The following is a 19,923-nucleotide window of genomic DNA, read 5'->3' as shown; positions in this document are numbered from 1 at the left end:
TGAAAGAATTAATTAAAATTACCCTACTACCCAAAACAATCTACATATTCAATACAATTCTTATTAAAATATAAATAACATTCTTCACAGAAATAGAAAAAAAACTTTAAAATTTGTATGGAACCACAAAAGATCATCATACATAGGCAAAGCAATACTGAGCAAAAAAAACAAAATTGGAGAAATTATACTCCCTAACTTCAAAATATACTACAAAGCTATACTAATCAAAACAGTATGGTACTGACATAAAAGTAGACACATAGATGAATGAAACAGAATAGAGAATCCAGAAATAAATTTATATATTTACAGCAAACTGATTTGCAACAAAGGTGCCAAGAGCATACAATGGGGAAAGAATTCCCTTTTCAATAAATGGTTCTGGGAAAACTGGATAGCCATTTGAAAACGAGAAAAATTAGACCCCTATCTCTCACTATATAGAAAAATGCACTCAAAATGGATTAAAGCTTTAGATGTAAGTCCCAAAACTATTAAATACTAGAAGTAAACATAGAAGAAATGCTTCAGGACATTGGTCTAGGCAAAGGGTTTATGGGCAAGACTTCAAAAGCACAGGCAACAAAAATCAAAAATATTAGGTTGGTGCAAAAGTAACTGTGGTTTTTGCCATTTAAAAGCAAATGACAAAAGTAAACTAAATGGCAAGAATTGCAATTACTTTTGCACCAACCTAATAGATAAATGGGACTGTGTTAAAAACTTCTGCACAGCAAAGGAAACAATCAACAGAGTGAAGAAATAACTAAGACAATGGAGGAAAGTGTTTGCAAACTATTCATCTGAGAAGGGACTAATTTCCAGAATATGCAAATAACTCAAGAAACTCAACAGCAAAAAAAAAAACCTAATAATTTGATTTTAAAATGGGCAAAGAATCTGAATAAACATTTCTCAAAAAAAGACATACAAATGGCCAACAACTATAGGAAAAAATGCTCAACATCACTAATCATAAGGAAAATGTAAATCACATTCACAATGAGATACCATCTCACTCCACTAAGGCTATTACCAAAATGACAAAAAACAACAAACGCTGGTAAGGTTTCAGAGAAAAGGGAACTCTTACACAGTCTTCATAGGAATGTAAATTAGCACAGACATTATGGAAAACAATATAGAAAAAAACTAAAAATAGTACTACCATATGATCCCACTATCTCACAACTGGGTAGTTTTCCAAAGGAAAGGAAATCCGTGTATCAAAGAGATATCTGCATTCCCATGTTTATTACAGCACTAGTCACAATAGCCAACATGTGAAATCAACTTAAATGTCCATCAACAGATATTAAGGAAGAAAACATGGTACAAATACACCATGGAATACTAGTCAGCCATAAAAATGAATGAAATCCTATCATTCACAGCAACATGGATGAGTCTGGAGGACATTTTGTTAAGTAAAATAAGCCAGGCATAGAAAGATAAATACTGCAGATTCTCACTCATATGTGTAAGCTAAAAAAGAAAAATTTGCCCTCATAGATGTAAACTATTATAAACTATTACGAGAGAGTAGAGCTCTGCTTATTAGAGCCTAGGTAGGGCGAGGAGAAAGGAAGATGGGAAAAGGTTGATTAACCAACACAAAATTACATCTAGATAGCAGGAATGAGTTATTAGGTGGTGCAAAAGTAATTGCAGTTTTTGACATTATTAGCACCAACCCAATATAATATTTTATAGCACTGTAGGATGAGTATAGTTAATAATGATTTGTTGCATGTTTTCAAAAGGCTAGAAGTGAGAATTTTTCTTTTTTACTTATACTTAAGTTCTGGGGTACATGTGCAGAATGTGCAGTTTTGTTTACATGGGTATACAGGTGCCATGGTGGTCTGCTGCACCCATCAACCCGTCACCTACATTAGGTATTTCTCCTAATGTTATCCCTCCCCTAGCCCCCCACTCCCCGGCAGGCCCCAGTGTGTGATGTTCCCCTCCCTATATCCATGTGTTCTCATTGTTCAACTCCCACTTATGAGTGAGAACATGCAGTGTTTGGTTTTCTGTTCTTGTGGTAGTTTGCTGAGAATGATGTTTTCCAGCTTCATCCATGTCCCTGCAAAGGACATGAACTCATCCTTTTTTATGGCTGCATAGTATTCCATGGTGTGTATGTGCCACATTTTCTTTATCCAGTCTATTATTGATGGACATTTGGGTTGGTTCCAAGTCTTTGCTATTGTGAATAGTGCTGCAATAAACATATGTGTGTCTGTGTCTTTATAGTAGAATGATTTATAATCCTTTGGGTATATACCCAGTAATGGGATTGCTGGGTCAAATAGTATTTCTAGTTCTAGATCCTTGAGGAATTGCCACACTGTCTTCCACAATGGCTGAACTAATTTACACTCCCTAGAAGTGAGAATTTTGAATGTTTCCAATGCAAAGAAATGATAAATATTTGAGGTAATGTCTGTGTGAATTTTGTTGATGTGATCATGACATATTGTATACATGTATAAAAACATCACTCTATATTCCATAAATATGTACAATTATTATGTGTTAACTAAAAATAAAACAAAAGAAATGAGGGAAATAAAAAATCACTACTTTGCCTCCAGCATTAGTGATGAATGCTGAAACCACTGGGGAAAACAGCATGGAGGAATAGGATATTCAGTCTCAGAGAATTACAACACAAGTTACTTATTAAGCACAAAGGGAGAAAGATACCTTTATAATGGAGAAATTCGGCAAATGCCAACTGAAGCAAGTGACCAAGCTGAACATCCCAGTGATGGGATGAACTAAGTGTGTCCCTCCTGATGGGCCGCAGTGGGAAGGGTGAACATCGCCTGTCGAAGTCCTTGCAAAAAAGGAATCTAATGGTGAGCAAACAACTAGATAAATGCAAATTGAAAAGCATCCTGCCAAACAATCAACCTGGGCCTTAAAAAATGTGAACAGCATGGAAACTTTTTAAAAGTCCCAGGTACAGCTAGAATAGAGAAGACTAAGTTCACACGACAGCCAACACAATGTACAATCCTTGATCAGATCCTAAATCAGAAATAGAGGATAGAACATAATAAACATTGTTCATAGACAATTGAGAAGCTTCCTGTTGGGAAGAGTCCACCTTGGCAGGCGCTTCAGCAGCATTGAATGTGGAGGGCTATGAGGGGGAGGCACTGCCCTATCAGAGAAGCCGCAGCTTCTACCAACAAAAATGGCCAATTCTCCCCAAGCAGGTGCTGTGACGCAGGCACTGCATTAAAGATTTTCCATGTACTGGAATCCTCACAGCAACCTATGAGATGTGTTACTATTATCTGTCTTAAACAAGTGGTGAGCACAGCCATCACCTGACTTACCCATGAGCCAGCCCTTTGAAACTGCCTGGCCTCACCTGTGAGATGTTCCCAGGAAGAAAGAGCCAGATAAAGCAGGGAAATGTTTAAAAATCATAAAAATAAGAAGGTCGATATTGGGAACTACCAACACCCGAAGGCACCAAGGCAGAATTACCTCCATGCAGTCCAGGAGGACTCTACCTATTCCTTCTGATCCCTGCCTCACACCCCACAGCCCAACTTCGGGCAGCAGAGACAAACCTGTGAGAGGGTGTGTGGGTCATATAATGGCCGCGAGATGTCAGGTCCTAATTCCTGGGACTTCAGAATGTGACCTGATATGGAAAAAGGATCTTTGTGGATATGATTGAGTGAAGGATCCTGAGATGGAGAAGGCTCCCTGGGTCATCCAGGTAGGTGGGTTCTAAATGGGATCACAAGTTTAGATATTTGCCTTCATAAATGGGTATTTTAATTACACAAATGAGACCTCCTTATGCCTACAAAAGCCTGGAGGAGCTTTCATCATTTAAAACTGACCAAAGAGTTCAAGCAACGGCCCACAGCATCTTTGAAAGGAAGAAGGCTGGCCAGTGGAGAGGCAGGACAGGGCAGCCATGCCACAGACTGGGTTACAGGAAGAGCTAGGAGAGGGGCGGTGCTCTCAGAGTGACAGGTAGAGCCACACACCACTCTCGGTGGCAGGTGCTTCCAGGAAAGCAGGGAGGAGGACAGAGGGAGGAGGATGGAGGGAGAATATGGCTGTAGCTATTTTTATAATATATAAGTGTATTCAATAATCTAATATATATTTACTAGGTTTGATTTTTACATCAACTTTAGGTTTATAGAAAACTTGAGAAGAAAGTACAGAGTGTTCAATACACCCCTTCACACACACACACAGAGCACAGCACAGCACACTCAGCCCCCATTAACATCTTCTATTAGTGAAGCACATTTGTTACAATTAATGATCCAATATTGGCATGATTGTTAACTAAAGTCCATAGTTTGCTTCAGGGTTCACTCTTTGTGCATAATGGCATGTATCCATCACTATAGCATCTTTGTAGCTATAATTTTTTTTTTGAGAAGGAATTTTGCTCATTGCCCAGGCTGGAGTACAATGGCATGATCTTGGCTCACTGCAACCTCTGCCTCCCTGGTTCAAGTGACTCTCCTGCCTCAGCCTCCCAAGTAGCTGGGATTACAGGCACACGCCACCACACTCGGCTAATTTTGTATTTTTAGTAGAGATGGGCTTTCACCATGTTGGCCAGGCTGGTCTCGAACTCCTGACCTCAGGCAATCCACTTGCCTCAGCCTTCCGAAGTGCTGGGATTACAAGTGTGAGCCACCGCACCCAGCGCTATAAGTTTTTTATTTGTTTAATTTCTTTAAACTAGAGAGATAAAGAATATATGTCAAAATAGTAACGCCTGCTTAATCTCAATGGTGGATACCTAAACATCAATGATTTTTTGTACTTTTTAAAAAATGTCATTTTTAAAAACACACATTGCTTGCTTGTGCATGGACGTATGCCTCAAGGAAGAGCTGCTGAAGCAGCAACCACATGGAGAAGTGACCAGCCAGTTCCTCAGTCCTCACCCAGCATCGGGTCAGTGTTGTTTGAGGGTCTGGAGATGACACAGGGATCAACCTGCAGATATGGAGATGAGGGTTGGAAAAAGCATAAAGTTCATCTTGACTTCCTCCTCTCCAAAGGAAGCTGGTGAACAATCTGCAGGACTAAAGGAAAGAACTTAATTCCAAGAGGAAAGTTTCCAGGAGGAGCATGTGAAGCTCATGCTGTATCCAGAACTGAGCCGGTCTGAAACATGAAGCTGACAGCGCACAGTGGGTCCTGCACAGGGAGTGATGGTCTCCAGAGCGTCCTCCCAGAGCAAGAGAGGCCAGTAGGGGCCACTGGAGCCCCTGGAGCAGCTGTGGTGCACATTCAGAGTGTTCCGGATGGACAGGGACAGGTGCAGTCACAGTCTCATGTGAGGTCATCAGACGATTGCCCTCCCAGGACTTCTCACAAGGAAGGGTGGGCCACAGGGAGGGAGCATAAGCACATCCTCTCACATGGAAATTTCGTTAAAAGTTAAAACATGCCATGAGAAAACAGAGGGTGATGAAGATGGGGCCAGCCACTGGCGGACCCAAGCAGGCCACCAGTGTGCCTGCCCAGGCTGTAAAGGACGCTCTGTCTTTTGATGGCTCAGAAACAAAGTAAAGAGGCAAGAAATTTACCCATGGTAGATACTACTTGTCAGAAACCAAGAGCATGGAGTACAGGATTGGCATCCCAGTGAAAAACAACAGTGCAAAACAGAAACCAAGAGCATGGAGTACAGGACTGGCATCCCAGCGAAAAACAACAGTGCAAAACAGAAACTGGGATGTGAAGGAGGCACACGCAGGGCTCAGAGTGGCCCACTCCAAGGCTGTAGGTGATTCAGAAGCTGAAGACGCAATGCGCTGTGCACTGCACCTGTCAGTCCTAGGATGGTCCTTGGCAGCATAAAGTGGCAAATCTGGGGGAAAAAAAAAACAGATTTCTGGCCTTGTAACAGGAATGTAAACATTGGTGCTCAAGACAGTGGGAAACATTGTTGCAACCCAGGGGTCCCTCAATTGTTGCTAAACAAGTCAGACTCTAGCAAAATAGAAGCAGTTGAAGTTGTGCCAAGAGTACCATCTACTCCTGGTCCCATCCCAGGCTGCCGTGCGGCGATGAACTGGGGAGGGAAAATGCTGGAATTAGTAGACACAATTTTTGAGGTCCAAGATGATTGGGGAGGTTGGACCTGGACAGTGTGTCTGCTGATGGGCCACTTTCCTCACAAGTCCAAGCACATCTCCTAAGGAGAGAACGACTCTTCATTGAGTGTCGGGTTCTCAAGTTCAAGTACAAAATACAGGCCGTGGTTCTTATTCTCAACTTGACCACATTAAGTCCTGTTTCAAAGCTTTCACTTCCCACCCGAAACTGACGACCAACTTAGAGTGAACGCTTCCTGGGTCATGCCACCATTCCAAGGCATTGGGGTGGCACTGGGTTATTGGCATCTGGGCTGCCAGTCCTCCTAGTCCTCTCTAAGCCATTTCCTCCTCAGCCTTGATAACTGCACGTGGCTGTCTCTGCAGTGCCAGGACAAGAGTGAGGACAGGAAGCTGTTGGAAGTGGCCACCTCCCATCTGGATCCGTGCCCCAGTGGCCGTCCTCTCTGGAAGCAATGCCCCTCCCTCTCCAGAGGCATTGCTTTGGAAGTGGACAAAGCAACTCCTCTTTCTCTCTCTGGATACCAATTCTCATCCATTCTTTTTTCTATTTAATCTCCCAAGCCTGGGCAAATCTTCTCTCCTCACTGTTTGTGCCCCCAAATATTCTATTTCCAAGGATCTTCATCCAACTCTAGATTTAGACAGTGGGAGGGAAGGGCCAGGAGGATTCAGGCCATGTCTATACACCCCTTCCCGATGCAATGAGCTCAGGGCCAGGCAATGGCTTGAGTGGGAGGACAGGGAAGAAAAGTTGCAGAGAAAGAAAGCACGTGCCAATGCCTCAAAATATCTCTCATGGTGGTTATGTGGCTCCTCCTGAATCCACTTGATCTGGATGTCTGGGCACATGCCTCAATACATAGGTATAAAAAACTCAGAACCACTTCCTACCCTGTACAAGGAAGCACACAGCAGAGAGATCTGCCCTAGCTGGATTGCACATGCTGCGGGTGCTGCACCCTGAGCTGAGGGCAGGACCTCCCCAGGTGCAACTGTACTGACTCAGGCACAGGATCCCAGGGCTGCAACAATGTTTCAAGGGAGCTCAGGAGAGAAGGACAGCCGAAAATGGACACAGGACAGAGCCAAGCTGCAAAAGATGGAGGAGGCAGCGGGGATGAGAATGGAAAGGGAGGTTGCCAGAGTCAGATACTCTTTCAAGAAATACTGAGTTGGAAAGAGTAAGAGGGAAAGAATGTCCCCTTCAGGCCTTGAAGATGGAGACAGGGCCCAGAGAAGTTAGTTGGTCACCACTTCCTGGTTTTGTTCTTGTTGTTGTTGCATTTCCCAATAAGGAATGCTTGATGAATTTTATGGCCACAGCAGAGGACTGGGGAGGTGAGCAAAGATGCAAAATGCAAAGAGATGATTGATGGGGAAAGGAAGCAGTTGCTGGGCAGCACAGGAGATTATGAATCTGGAGACATTTTGGAAGGGCGATTCTGAGCCACGTTAAAGTACTGATATGCCGTGTTTCTTCCCACTGAACACCTCGGACCTTCTTGTTATCATTGTTGCCCATGGCCTGCCCTCCCCAGCAGCCTCTCTACACCATACCGTCAACTCCAAGAGCCAGGCTGAACCTCAGGGGTTGGGGTGGACTAAGCAATCTTCCACTGGTGTTGCTGGGCGACGGTCCACGTCTAAATGTTTATTGCTCAGGTTTGTGTAAAATCGCATTATGTCAGGTAGAGAGAATGGGATCAAGGGCACTTGAGGGAAAGTATCTTCCTAGGAGATGGGCACCAAGAACACAGGAAGGGTTCAGAGGAGGGGAGGAGAGGCAACTGCCCCCGAGAGGCCTCACGCGGGTCTCAGCGCCAGGCACACCACCCTCCTGCTGGACCAAGGAGCTCAGTTAGGGCTTGAAGATGTTGGCAAGTTTCCGGGAATCATGTGGAAAAGAGGGAACTTGAAGTCAGGTAGTCAGTGGGGTCGGGCATCAGTGTTGCAGCAGGTGTCTGCAGACAAATCACTGAACACTTCACCACATGAGGTCTCAGGGCCAGACCAAGCCCTGCTCCCCTCCCCATCTCTGTAGCCATTTCCTGGCCATTGTCAGTGTCAATAAATATTTCCTCAAGGAATTAATGCTTTTACCAGGGTTTCTCAATCATCTTAAATGCCCTTTTCAGCTACTACACATATGTAGACTTAAACATTTATTTTACTTACTTAAACAATATTTCTTTATATCTTTTTCCTGCCCATCTACTTAATATATATGAAATTTGGAAAGATGCTTGTATTTAGAATACAAGAATTTATAAGAATGTAATTGCCTATGGGTTCATTATTGCGGTTGAGTATTTTTTCTTTGTTGTAGGCTATGCTTAGAATAATTTCCACAGCTTTATTATAAAGGAAGGAAACATATACCAGAATAACATAATATATTTGAAAGGAATGTTTCTAAAGCTAAATAAAGCTGTGGAAATTAAAAAGGAAAAATTATGCTTGACTCACAATGAGACTGCAGCCTCTCCCAAGGCGGCAACAGTCTTGCTTCTCCATGAAGCACTGGATGAGGAGAGCTGCCCAGGAAGGGCTCAAGTATTACATGGTGGAGTTTCCTTCCCACATTATCCCAAATGCCTACATCTAAACAATAGGCCTTCCTCCTAGCCCTTGGCTGAGAATTAGGCCCCATGGCAGTCATTGAAAAGACTAAAATAAAACAACATTTACGTAAACAAACTCAGCTCTCAGCAGCCCGATGCACAGCTGCTCAGTCCCCACTATGGGCAGTTTGATGAGCTTGGCCTCCAACAACACACAGAAGAGCTGCAAGAAAATCCATGTTTGCAAAGCTCAGACAACTGGCACCGAAGGGGAGGAGGGAAATACATTTTTGAAAACGCCTTTGAATTTCTGGATACAAAATTTTAAATAGAGACAAATAATCTACCCTAACCTCACTCTGGTTCAGAATGTAATCTCTTTCTGTAACTATTTTAACAGCATCCTAATTCACACACCTGTTCCCAGGACACTTTTTCCCTCCAAAATTCTCTGCATACTGCCCCTAGAGTGACATCTCTAACTCAGTAGAGGTCCAAGTTTGAGATGTTGCTATTATGCTTTACTGTAAGTTTAACTGTGTCCTCTAAAAAGATATGTTAAAGTCCTAACCCCGGTACCTGTGAAGGTAACTGTATTTGGAAATGAAGTCTTTGTAGGTGTAATTAGTTAAATTAAGATGAGGTCAGACTGGAAAAGAGTGGATACTTAATCCAATATGACTGATGTCATTACAAGAAGAGGGAAATTTGGATACAGACATACATAAACAGCACCATGTGAACATGAGGGCAGAGAACTGGATGATCCATCTAGAAGCCACGGGATGCCAAAGGTTGCCAGGAAACCACCAGAAGCTAAGCAGAGGCCTGGGACAGATTCTCCTCACAGCACTTGGAGGGAACCAGCCCTGCCAACATCTTGATTTTGGACGTCCAGCCTCTAGAACTGTGAGACAATAAAAGTCTGTGGTTTTAAGCCACCCGGATTGTGATCACTTGTTATAGCAGCCCAGGAAACTCACACAGCCCTGGATTGATGTGGCCTGGACATCCTGGAGTCCTGGAGGAGTGAAAAATCTTCCTTGGAGACTCAGGATTCAGGAAGAATGTGGAGGAGGGAAGAGGAAGCAGCCACCTTTGAGATACCCCACGTGTGTATGAGACGCAGAAGCCTCAGCCTTCTTCTGGAAGGAGGAGCTGAGTCAGGGTTTGAAGATTTTGGAGGGTTTCTAGAAATAGAAACTTTCTAGAAATAGAAATAGAAGAGAGTGATTTAGTGTGTGATGGAGGGCACCCCACAAAGACAGGCAGAGGTGTGGGGGTTTGTCCAGGACAAAGAAGCAGTATGGGTAGGGAGGGTCCACCCAGGAGTGCAAAGTGACTTCCATCTGGGCTCAGCAGCCGTGGCAGCCGTAGAAGCACAGCCGGCTCTCCTTGAACTGGGTCCTGATCTCAGCATGAGGAGCTCGACACGTGGCAGCATTTGCAGCAGACGGTGACCAAGAGAAGCAAGATGACCAGAAAGCCCTGGAGAGAAGGAGTCAGATGACAGATGTCACACCTTTCCTAGCTGATTATATTGACAGCAATAAAAACAGCTCAAAAGTATTATATTCCATGTGTCAGGTACTATTTTTTTATTATACTTTAAGTTCTCGGGTACATGTGCACAACGTGCAGGGTTGATTAAAGACTTAAATGTTAGGCCTAAAACCATAAAAAACCCTAGAAGAAAACCTAGGCATGGGCAAGGACTTCATGACTAAAACACCAAAAGCAATGGCAACAAAAGCCAAAATTGACAAATGGGATCTAATTAAACTAAAGAGCTTCTGCACAGCAAAAAAAAAAAAACCACCATCAGAGTGAACAGGCAACCTACAGAATGGGAGAAAATTTTTGCAATCTACCCATCTGACAAAGGGCTAATATCCAGAATCTACAAAGAACTTAAACAAATTTACAAGAAAAAATCAAACAACCCCATCAAAAAGTGGGCAAAGGATATGAACAGACACTTTTCAAAAGAAGACATTTATGCAGCCAACAGACACATGAAAAAATGCTCATTATCACTGGTCATCAGAGAAATGCAAATCAAAACCACAATGAGATACCGTCTCACACCACTTAGAATGGCAATCATTAAAAAGTCAGGAAACAACAGGTGCTGGAGAGGATGTGGAGAAATAGGAACACCTTTACACTGTTGGTGGGAGTATAAACTAGTTCGACCATTGTGGAAGACAGTGTGGCTGGTAATATTTTAAGCAGTTGACGCATATTAACTCATTTAACTCTCACTATATAGCATTATATTATCCCCACTTTACAGTATAGGAAGTAGGGGTCATGGAGGTTTAAGAATCTACTCAACATCTCACTGTTGATAAAGGCAGAGCTGAGCTTTGAACCCTGGCAGCCCGCTCCACAAGAATTCATGCTCTCCTGCAAGGCAGAGACTCAAATTCTTGCTGAGAGGACTACCTCACCAGGCAGTTCTCCTTACTCACCAGATATGTATGGGCACATTTCTCCTGGTCCTCACAGAGCTTTCTAAGAGAAATCCTATGGGCTCTAGGATGAATGCAGGCAGGGCAAGACAAAACCTTTTTTTTTTTTTTTTAACAGAATCTTGCTCTGTCACCCAGGCTGGAGTACAGCGCTATGATCTCGTCTCACTGCAACCTCCATCTCCTGGGTTCAAGCAATTCTCCTGCCTCAGCCTCCTGAGTAGATGGGACTACAAGTGCATGCCACCACATCCAGCTAATTTTTTGTATTTTTTGTAGAGACGGAATTTCACTATGTTGGCCAGGCTGGCATCAAACTCCTGACCTCAAGTGATTCACCTGCCTCAGCCTCCCAAAGTGCTGGGATTACAGGCATTAGCCACTGCACCCCACCTAGGACAAATCCTATCTTGTGATTGTAATGCAACTCCAGCTTTGCCCCGAGAGAAGTAGAAATCATCCAAGAAGTTTCTCTTTTCTAGGAATTTGCAATTATACCAGATTGATGATGAATGGAAGATGCTGATGTTCAGTTGGGCAGAGCCCTTTGAAATAAACAGAGAAAATAGAAAAGCAAAAGCTACTCAGTTTGGAAGTGACATGCAGCTGAACAAAAACTAACTACTAATCCTCCTGGAAAAGAGGTGCTCCTCCAATAAGCATTAACCTCGCTCCTACGTGAAGCTCATTCAACCAGTACTGACTGGGCACCTTCTATATGATTATCTATGTGCTGAAGACCATAACAGATGAAAATGACAAGCAAGGAACTTCCCTTTATAATACGGGGAAAACAGCAGACATTTCGTAGCCAGACTAACCTGTGTTTGTAGCCTAGCTATAACCACTTACCTTGAACAAGTTGTTCGACTCCACCAAGCCTCAGTCTCCTCATCTTTAGAATTAATGTGAGAACATCTGGCTCAGAGAAGTGAGATAATTAAATGAGAAAAGGTTTCTAGAGAGCCTAGTACAGGTGTAGCCAAAAATTATCAACCCAAGTTCTTTTTCCAGGAAGATGCAGTAGACATACTTTTCCGTATTCTGCCCACTAAGTATAATGAAATTCTGGAAATTATTTATAAAACAAAACAAAAAGGAATGTATTAAAAGCTGAAGAGAAGAAGAAAGATCCACTAGGGACCTCAGAACCTAAAGACTGACACAGTGATTAGTTCTCTGGGTTTTCATTTTGCCTCATATATCCAAGACTTGGAGCTGAATAAGTCTGCAACCTTGGAAACACCAAATGGGCACATATATTTAAATTCCTAATGAAAGCCTGTTCTCTATAGTCAAAGGACAAGAAAATGGGCAGCCAAGCAAGACATAAAACTCTTGAACAATAACCACTCTATTCCAGACAAACACCACAGAAAAACTAATGTGGCTCCCCTATTCTCCACAAGCCAGCAAAGCCCAAGCATGAAGGATGGACTTCCACCCGCACCAGGCTATTTAATAAGGTGCACCAAGCCCCCAGCGGGGTGGTATCAGAGGAAGTCTAGTGGAGAGTCAGGACATTCACTAACACCCAGAAATAAACTTATCCTACCACCATGGTGCCAGGCCAGGTGGAGAACAATAACCAGGAAGTCCTACCACTTCCAGACGGGGAGGTATCAAAGAGGGCCTACTGGGAAATCAACACTCCCACCTCTGCCCAGCAGTACTGGGGAGTTCCCTCACCTTGGTGTCAATGGAAGCCAAGTGGGGAACACGTACTTATACCCCTACTTGGCAGTATGAAGTGACACCCTCTTTCCACACCAAAGAATATGAAACAAAATGTTTAAATAAGATTCAGCATTATACTGTAACACCGAGGTTGTTCAGGTTCCAATAAAAATCACTTGTCATACTAAATACCAGTAATATCTCAAACTGAATGAGAAAAGACAATGAACAGACAAAAAACAAAATGATATACATATTGGAATTACCTAGCAAAAATTGTAAGCACCCATGATAAAAATATATTAACAAGCAATTACAAAAACACTAGAAACAAATGAAAAATAGAAAGTGTCAACACAGGGAGAGAAGATGTAAAGAACTACATAGAAATTTAAAACCGAAAAGTACAATAACCGAAATTTTAAACTCAATGGATGGTCTCCAAAGTAGAATAAAGGGGACAAAAGAAAGAATTGTTGAACTTAAAAACATAATAATAGAAATTAAACAACTGAACCACAGTGAAAAAAACGCAAAAACAAAAAAAAACAAAAAAAAAAAAAAACAGTGCCTCAAAGACCTGTGAGACTAGAACTAAACATCTAGCAATTATGTCATTGGAATCCCAGAGGGAGAAGAAAGAGGCAGGGTTGAAACGGTACTCAAAGAAATAATGAGTGAAACTTCTCGCATTTGGCAAAAGACATAAACCTACAGATCGAAGAAGATGAGCAAGTCTCAAGCCAGATAAACTCAACCAAATCCATGCGAAGACTCATCAGAGGTAAAGTTTGAAAACTAAAGACAAGGAAAAGAATTCTTGAAAGCAGTGAGAGATAAATTACACTTATATTGTAAAAACAAGTTGAATGATGGCAGATTTCTCATCAGAAACTAGAGGCTGGAAAAAAGTGGCACGTTTTAAGTGCTGAAAGAAAAGAACTGTCAACCTGGACTCTTATGTACAACAAAAATATCCTTCAGGAATGAAGGAAAATAAAGACAGTCTCAAATTAGGAAAAAAAAAAAAAACTAAAAGAATTTGTCACCAGCAGAACTACCCTAAAAGAATGCCTAAAGGAGGAGGGTGGAGCCAAGATGGCCGAATAGGAACAGCTCCAGTCTACAGCTCCCAGCGTGAATGAAGCAGAAGACGGGTGATTTCTGCATTTCCAACTGAGTTACCGGGTTCATCTCACCGGGGAGTGCCAGATAGTGCATGCAGGACAGTGGGTGCAGTACACCATGCGTGAGCCGAAGCAGGGAGAGGCATCACCTCACCCGGGAAGCGCAAGAGGTCAGGGAATTCCCTTTCCTAGCCAAAGAAAGGGGTGACAGACGGCACCTGGAAAATCAGGTCACTCCCACCCTAATACCGCGCTTTTCCAACGGGCTTAACAAACAGCACACCAGGAGATTATATCCCACACCTGGCTCGGAGGGTCCTACGCTCACGGAGCCTCGCTCTTTGCTAGCACAGCAGTCTGAGATCAAACTGCAAGGTGGCAGTGAGGCTGGGGGAGGGGTGCCCGCCATTGCTCAGGCTTGAGTAGGTAAACAAAGTGGCCGGGAAGCTTGAACTGGGTGGAGCCCACCACAGCTCAAGGAGGCCTGCCTGCCTCTATAGGCTCCACCTCTGGGGGCAGGGCACAGACAAACAAAAGACAGCAATAACCTCTGCAGACTTAAATGTCCCTGTCTGACAGCTTTGAAGAGAGTAGTGGTTCTCCCAGCATGCAGCTTGAGATCTGAGAACGGGTAGAGTGCCTCCTCAAGTGGGTGCCTGACCCCCGAGTAGCCTAACTGGGAGGCATCCCCTAGTAGGGGCGGACTGACACCTCACACGGCCGGGTACTCCTCTGAGACAAAACTTCCAGAGGAACGATCAAGCAGCAGCATTTGCGGTTCACCAACATCCACTGTTCTGCAGCCAGCGCTGCTGATACCCAGGCAAACAGGGTCTGGAGTGGACCTCCAGTAAACTCCAACAGACCTGAAGCTGAGAGTCCTGACTGTTAGAAGGAAAACTAACAAACAGAAAGGACATCCACACCAAAAACTCACCTGTATGTCACCATCATCAAAGACCAAAGGTAGATAAAACCACAAAGATGGGGAAAAACAGAGCAGAAAAACTGGAAACTCTAAAAAGCAGAGCACCTCTTCTCCTCAAAAGGAATGCAGCTCCTCACTAGCAATGGAATAAAGCTGGACAGAGAATGACTTTGACGAGTTGAGAGAGGAAGGCTTCAGAAGAGCAAACTACTCTGAGCTAAAGGAGGAAGTTCAAACCAATGTCAAAGAAGTTAAAAACTTTGAAAAAAAATTAGATGAATGGATAACTAGAATAACCAATGCAGAGAAGTCCTTAAAGGACCTGTTGGAGCTGAAAACCATGGCTTGAGAACTACATGATGAATGTACAAGCCTCAGTAGCCTATGCGATCAACTGGAAGAAAGGGTATCAGCGATGGAAGATGAAATGAATGAAATGAAGCGTGAAGAGACGTTTAGAGAAAAAAGAATAAAAAGAAACGAACAAAGCCTCCAAGAAATATGGGACTATGTGAAAAGACCAAATCTATGTCTCATTAGTGTACCTGAAAGTGACGGGAAGAATGGAACCAAGTTGGAAAACACTCTGCAGGATATTATCCAGGAGAACTTCCCCAATCTAGCAAGGCAAGCCAACATTCAGATTCAGGAAATACAGAGAATGCCACAAAGATACTCCTCGAGAAGAGCAACTCCAAGACACATAATTGTCAGATTCACCAAAGTTGAAATGAAGGAAAAAATGTTAAGGGCAGCCAGAGAGAAATGTCAGTTTACTCACAAAGGGAAGCCCATCAGACTAACAGCTGATCTCTCGGCCGAAACTCTACAAGCCAGAAGAGAGTGGGGGCCAATATTCAACATTCTTAAAGAAAGGAATTTTCAACCCAGAATTTCATATCCAGCCAAACTAAGCTTCATAAGTGAAGGAGAAATAAAATACTTTACAGACAAGCAAATGCTGAGAGATTTTGCCACCACCAGGCCTGCCCTAAAAGAGCTCCTGAAGGAAGCACTAAACATGGAAAGGAACAACCGGTACCAGCCACTGCAAAAACATGCCAAATTGTAAAGACCGTCAAGGCTAGGAAGAAACTGCATCAACTAACGAGCAAAATAACCAGCTAACATCATAATGACAGGATCGAATTCACACATAACAATATTAACCTTAATGTAAATGGGCTAAATGCTCCAATTAAAAGACACAGACTGGCAAATTGGATAAACAGTCAAGACCCATCAGTGTGCTGTATTTAGGAAACCCATCTCACGTGCAGAGACACACATAGGCTCACAATAAAGGGATGGAGGAAGATCTACCAAGCAAATGGAAAACAAAAAAAGGCAGGGGTTGCAATCCTAGTCTCTGATAAAACAGACTTTAAACCAACAAAGATCAAAAGAGACAAAGAAGGCCATTACATAATGATAAAGGGATCAATTCAACAAGAAGAGCTAACAATCCTAAATATATATGCACCCAATACAGGAGCACCCAGATTCATAAAGCAAGTCCTGAGTGACCTACAAAGAGACTTAGACTCCCACACAATAATAATGGGAGACTTTAACACCCCACTGTCAACATTAGACAGATCAACGAGACAGAAAGTTAACAAGGATATCCAGGAATTGAACTCAGCTCTGCACCAAGCAGACCTAATAGGCACCTACAGAACTCTCCACCCCAAATCAACAGAATATAAACCCATTCGAGAGCCATCTGATGGGCAGGCCAGGGCTGACAGAGGTGAGCAGCCACGGCAGCAGCACCCAGAGGAGAGGGGTCAGGTTTGGGATGTGTCGGAGGTGGAGCACCAGGATTAACTTCACATGGAGATGAAAGAGAGCAGGGACTCAAGGATGATTCCTGCCTCTGACCTCGCTCCTTGGTGGATAACAACGCCAACAGCCAAGACACAAAGGGCTGGAGAGGAGCAATTCAGGCATGAGGTTTTCAGACGCTGACTAGACATCAGGCACAGAGCCGCAAGATCAGGCCGTGCCTGGGGAGAGGTCGGAGGTGGGGAAGCACACTCAGAAGTTATCCGCACACATCCACATGCAGTCACAGGATCACAGGACACCGTCTAGGAGAAGGTGCCATAGAAAAGGGGGTGAAAGATTGTGTCCCAGACACACTGACATTTAGAGTCTGGACTCAGGCAGAACAGCTCGCAGCAGAGACTGGCAAAGGTGGAGGAGCTGGAAGAGTGTGGTGAGACTCATACGGCAAAAGCTGTTGAACAGTGTAACCTCATCCCAAGAACTGCAGGATTGGAGTCCCAGAAAGTTTCCATACACACAAAAAAAGGTTAGATAATATTTTCTTCTAATAGAAAAATAGTTAATGCCTCATAAAATGTAAAGTAGTCACATCAAGTAATTATGCTGCCATACAGAAGGACGTATATTTTACTTTTTTTTCTACTTTAAAGCTCAAATGGTTTAGTATAATTTATGGGGCAATTTCTTTGAGAGTATTGCAAGTTAGCCAAGGAATTCCAAAATATTCATCAAGAGTTTTCTTTGTTTTAAATGTAGAAAGTCCAGCTGTAATTGCCCTTGTGAAACTTCTTGCACAGAATAAGAAGTTAAAAATTGATTAGAGTTTGGTCAAGGGGAGATAAAGTAATTGGCAATCAAAGATACTTTTTAACATGATATTAAATTTTGAACAGTATCAAATAATTTATAAATAAGAAAAGCTGAGAACATACACAAATGAGAAAGAAAAAAGGGACAAAGCAGAAGTACAAGTTTAAAGGCTGAGAAAAAACCAAACTGAAGTTTACACCTACTGCTCTCTCAAGTATCATGGAAAGAAACAAACTAAAGTCCTGAGTGAAATTTCCACACATTTTCTGTTTTCCTCCCGGGGTTCTCATTTACAAGAGGGATGTACATGACTAAAAGATAAACAGAGGACACCTGCTGTCAGGAATGCATTTCAGAAGCATCTCCCAGGCCTCCGTGCCCCGCCTGGCCCAGGCTCCTGTGACTTCTCAGTCCACGTTGGCAATCAGGGACGTGAAACACAGTGTCCATCCCTGCCCGTGGTGACAAGCACAGGTGCCTCCCATCAGCCTGCTGACTGAAACCCCGTTCCTGAGGTCATTGAGCTGTGTGAAATCCAACACGCGTGGTGTTCAAAGTCCTCTCAAATTGGGTGTTAAATCTATAATCGGGCCTTAAAACTGTGTTCTCCCCAACATAAGCCGTGTGCTTTGCCATATTACTAACACTATGTGAAAAAGTAACAGAGAGGGCAAGCCCGTTTATTACTGTGCCGAAAACAGCCCAGGAAGATTTAAGTTCTGCAATGACCACAGGCCCCTGATGAGGAAGCACCAGGGCCGCTTAAGTCCGAACACAAAGGGAAATCCTCGGTGCACTAGAAGCCGCTAGGCAGCCCCTGCCCTGCGCTGTGTGGGGCTGCACCTGTGTCCTCACCTCGCCTCCCAGCACCTCTGCTCAACTCCTGTCCTCAGTGTCTACTCCCGGCCCCTGCCCTGCACTGTGTGGGGCCGAACCTGGGTCCTTGCCTCCCAGCACCTCTGCTCAGCCCCTGCCGCTGTCTTCACCTGTCCTTACTGCCTTTGTTGGGGCTACTGCATGCAGCCCTACAATGCCTACATGGCCAGGCCACCCGTTCTTCCTACACATGCTGACACAGAGGCCTTCTAAAGACACACCTGACCGTATCGCTTCCCTACCTAAAGTCTTTCACTGGGCCCCTGTTGCCCAGCACAGGGGTCCAAGAGCCCTCGCTGTAAGGGCCAGAGAGGATGTATTTCTGCTTTGCCGCCCTGCAGTCTCCGTCGCGGTGACTCAGCTCTGCCATGGCAGCATGAGAGCAGCATGCAGCAGCCCCACTGTACTCCCCAAGAATGCTGTGAAAGCTGGGCTGGGCTGCGTTGGCCGGTGGGTCACTGTCCACCAGCTGCTGACCTGGAGGATAAAGCCTCGTCTCTCCATCCCAGGGTGTGAGGTGTTTGGCGCACAGTGTTGGAGGTCTCCCAGCAGAACGTGAAAGGTGGTCAGGAGGCCGTGCCTGGGGGCAGAAGCCAGAAGTCACCTCTGCACCTTCCCGCATGCCGCTGCAGGCCCAGCGCTGTCTACAGACAGGAAGCCTGTCACAAAAGGCCCCATGTCACCTCCCTGATGCCCTTTGCATGTGACGTCCCAGCCCCAATAGCCCTCGCCTCGTCCCCTCCCTCACCAGTTTCACGCCTGCTCCCTGCACCCTGCACTTCTAATCCCGATCCACGGGAAAAGCATCACAGGCCATCAGGCCACACCTGTACCTCGCACAGGCTTAGCAGGGTTCGCCAAGCAAAGCTGAGTGGCCACTTAGCTGAGCCTTAAAACCCATCCTGTCATCTAAGCAGGCTCTCTGGTTCCAGGTGGTTCCAGGTGGTAGGCTGTATGGTAAGCCCACATGCCAGTCACATACCCACGGCTGCACCTCCTTCACCACAAAATTGGCACCTAGTTCCAACCCACATTCAACAAGATTACCTTTTGGTTAATCAGGCATTCTGTTATCCTTCAGCTTCGTGAGCTGACAGAGGCACTGTGAGCATAAAAGGCAATATCGTATCCAGAACACGTGAATACTCGAGTGAAAACCAGTCATTGATTTCCTCCCCAAAACTGGAAAGGGTTCTACCCACGTGGTGCTGTTGAGATGACACCGCCTCATCCTCCAGGGCTCCATGTGGATCCCTGCAATGAGCAGGCCAGGCACACAGCACTCGTGGGTAGATCAGCCCTGGTGAGAAGGACCCCATGGTGTTGGGCCAGGCACAGCCTCAACCCCTGCCATTGTGGCTCCTCCACCTTGGGGCAGCCCACTGGGCAGCCCCAGACAGAGGCCAGCCCATCACCCTAGTCCTGAAGCCTCTTTAGCAAATGTGCTTTCTGGTGGGTGGTGGGTGTCCCATGAGACTTACAGACCTGCACGCTGTGCAAGCCTGTGGCCTTTCCCAGACCACATCCATTTTCTGACCTTCCTGCCAG

The 19,923-nt window shown here is 44.4% G+C and overlaps 1 long non-coding RNA gene across 1 annotated transcript in view; it reads right to left on the bottom strand.

Moving 5' to 3' along the window:
• LOC134759673 (uncharacterized) overlaps positions 1-19,923 on the bottom strand; it is a 234,109-nt gene that overhangs the window by 124,570 nt on the left and 89,616 nt on the right. The gene's annotated exons all lie outside the window — the stretch shown is intronic.

The sequence above is a fragment of the Pongo abelii genome, chromosome 12 (genome assembly GCF_028885655.2).
Source record: "Pongo abelii isolate AG06213 chromosome 12, NHGRI_mPonAbe1-v2.0_pri, whole genome shotgun sequence".
NCBI lineage: Eukaryota > Metazoa > Chordata > Mammalia > Primates > Hominidae > Pongo > Pongo abelii.
Note: the sequence above shows the minus strand (reverse complement) of the source record. Positions and strands in the feature narration are given on the sequence as shown.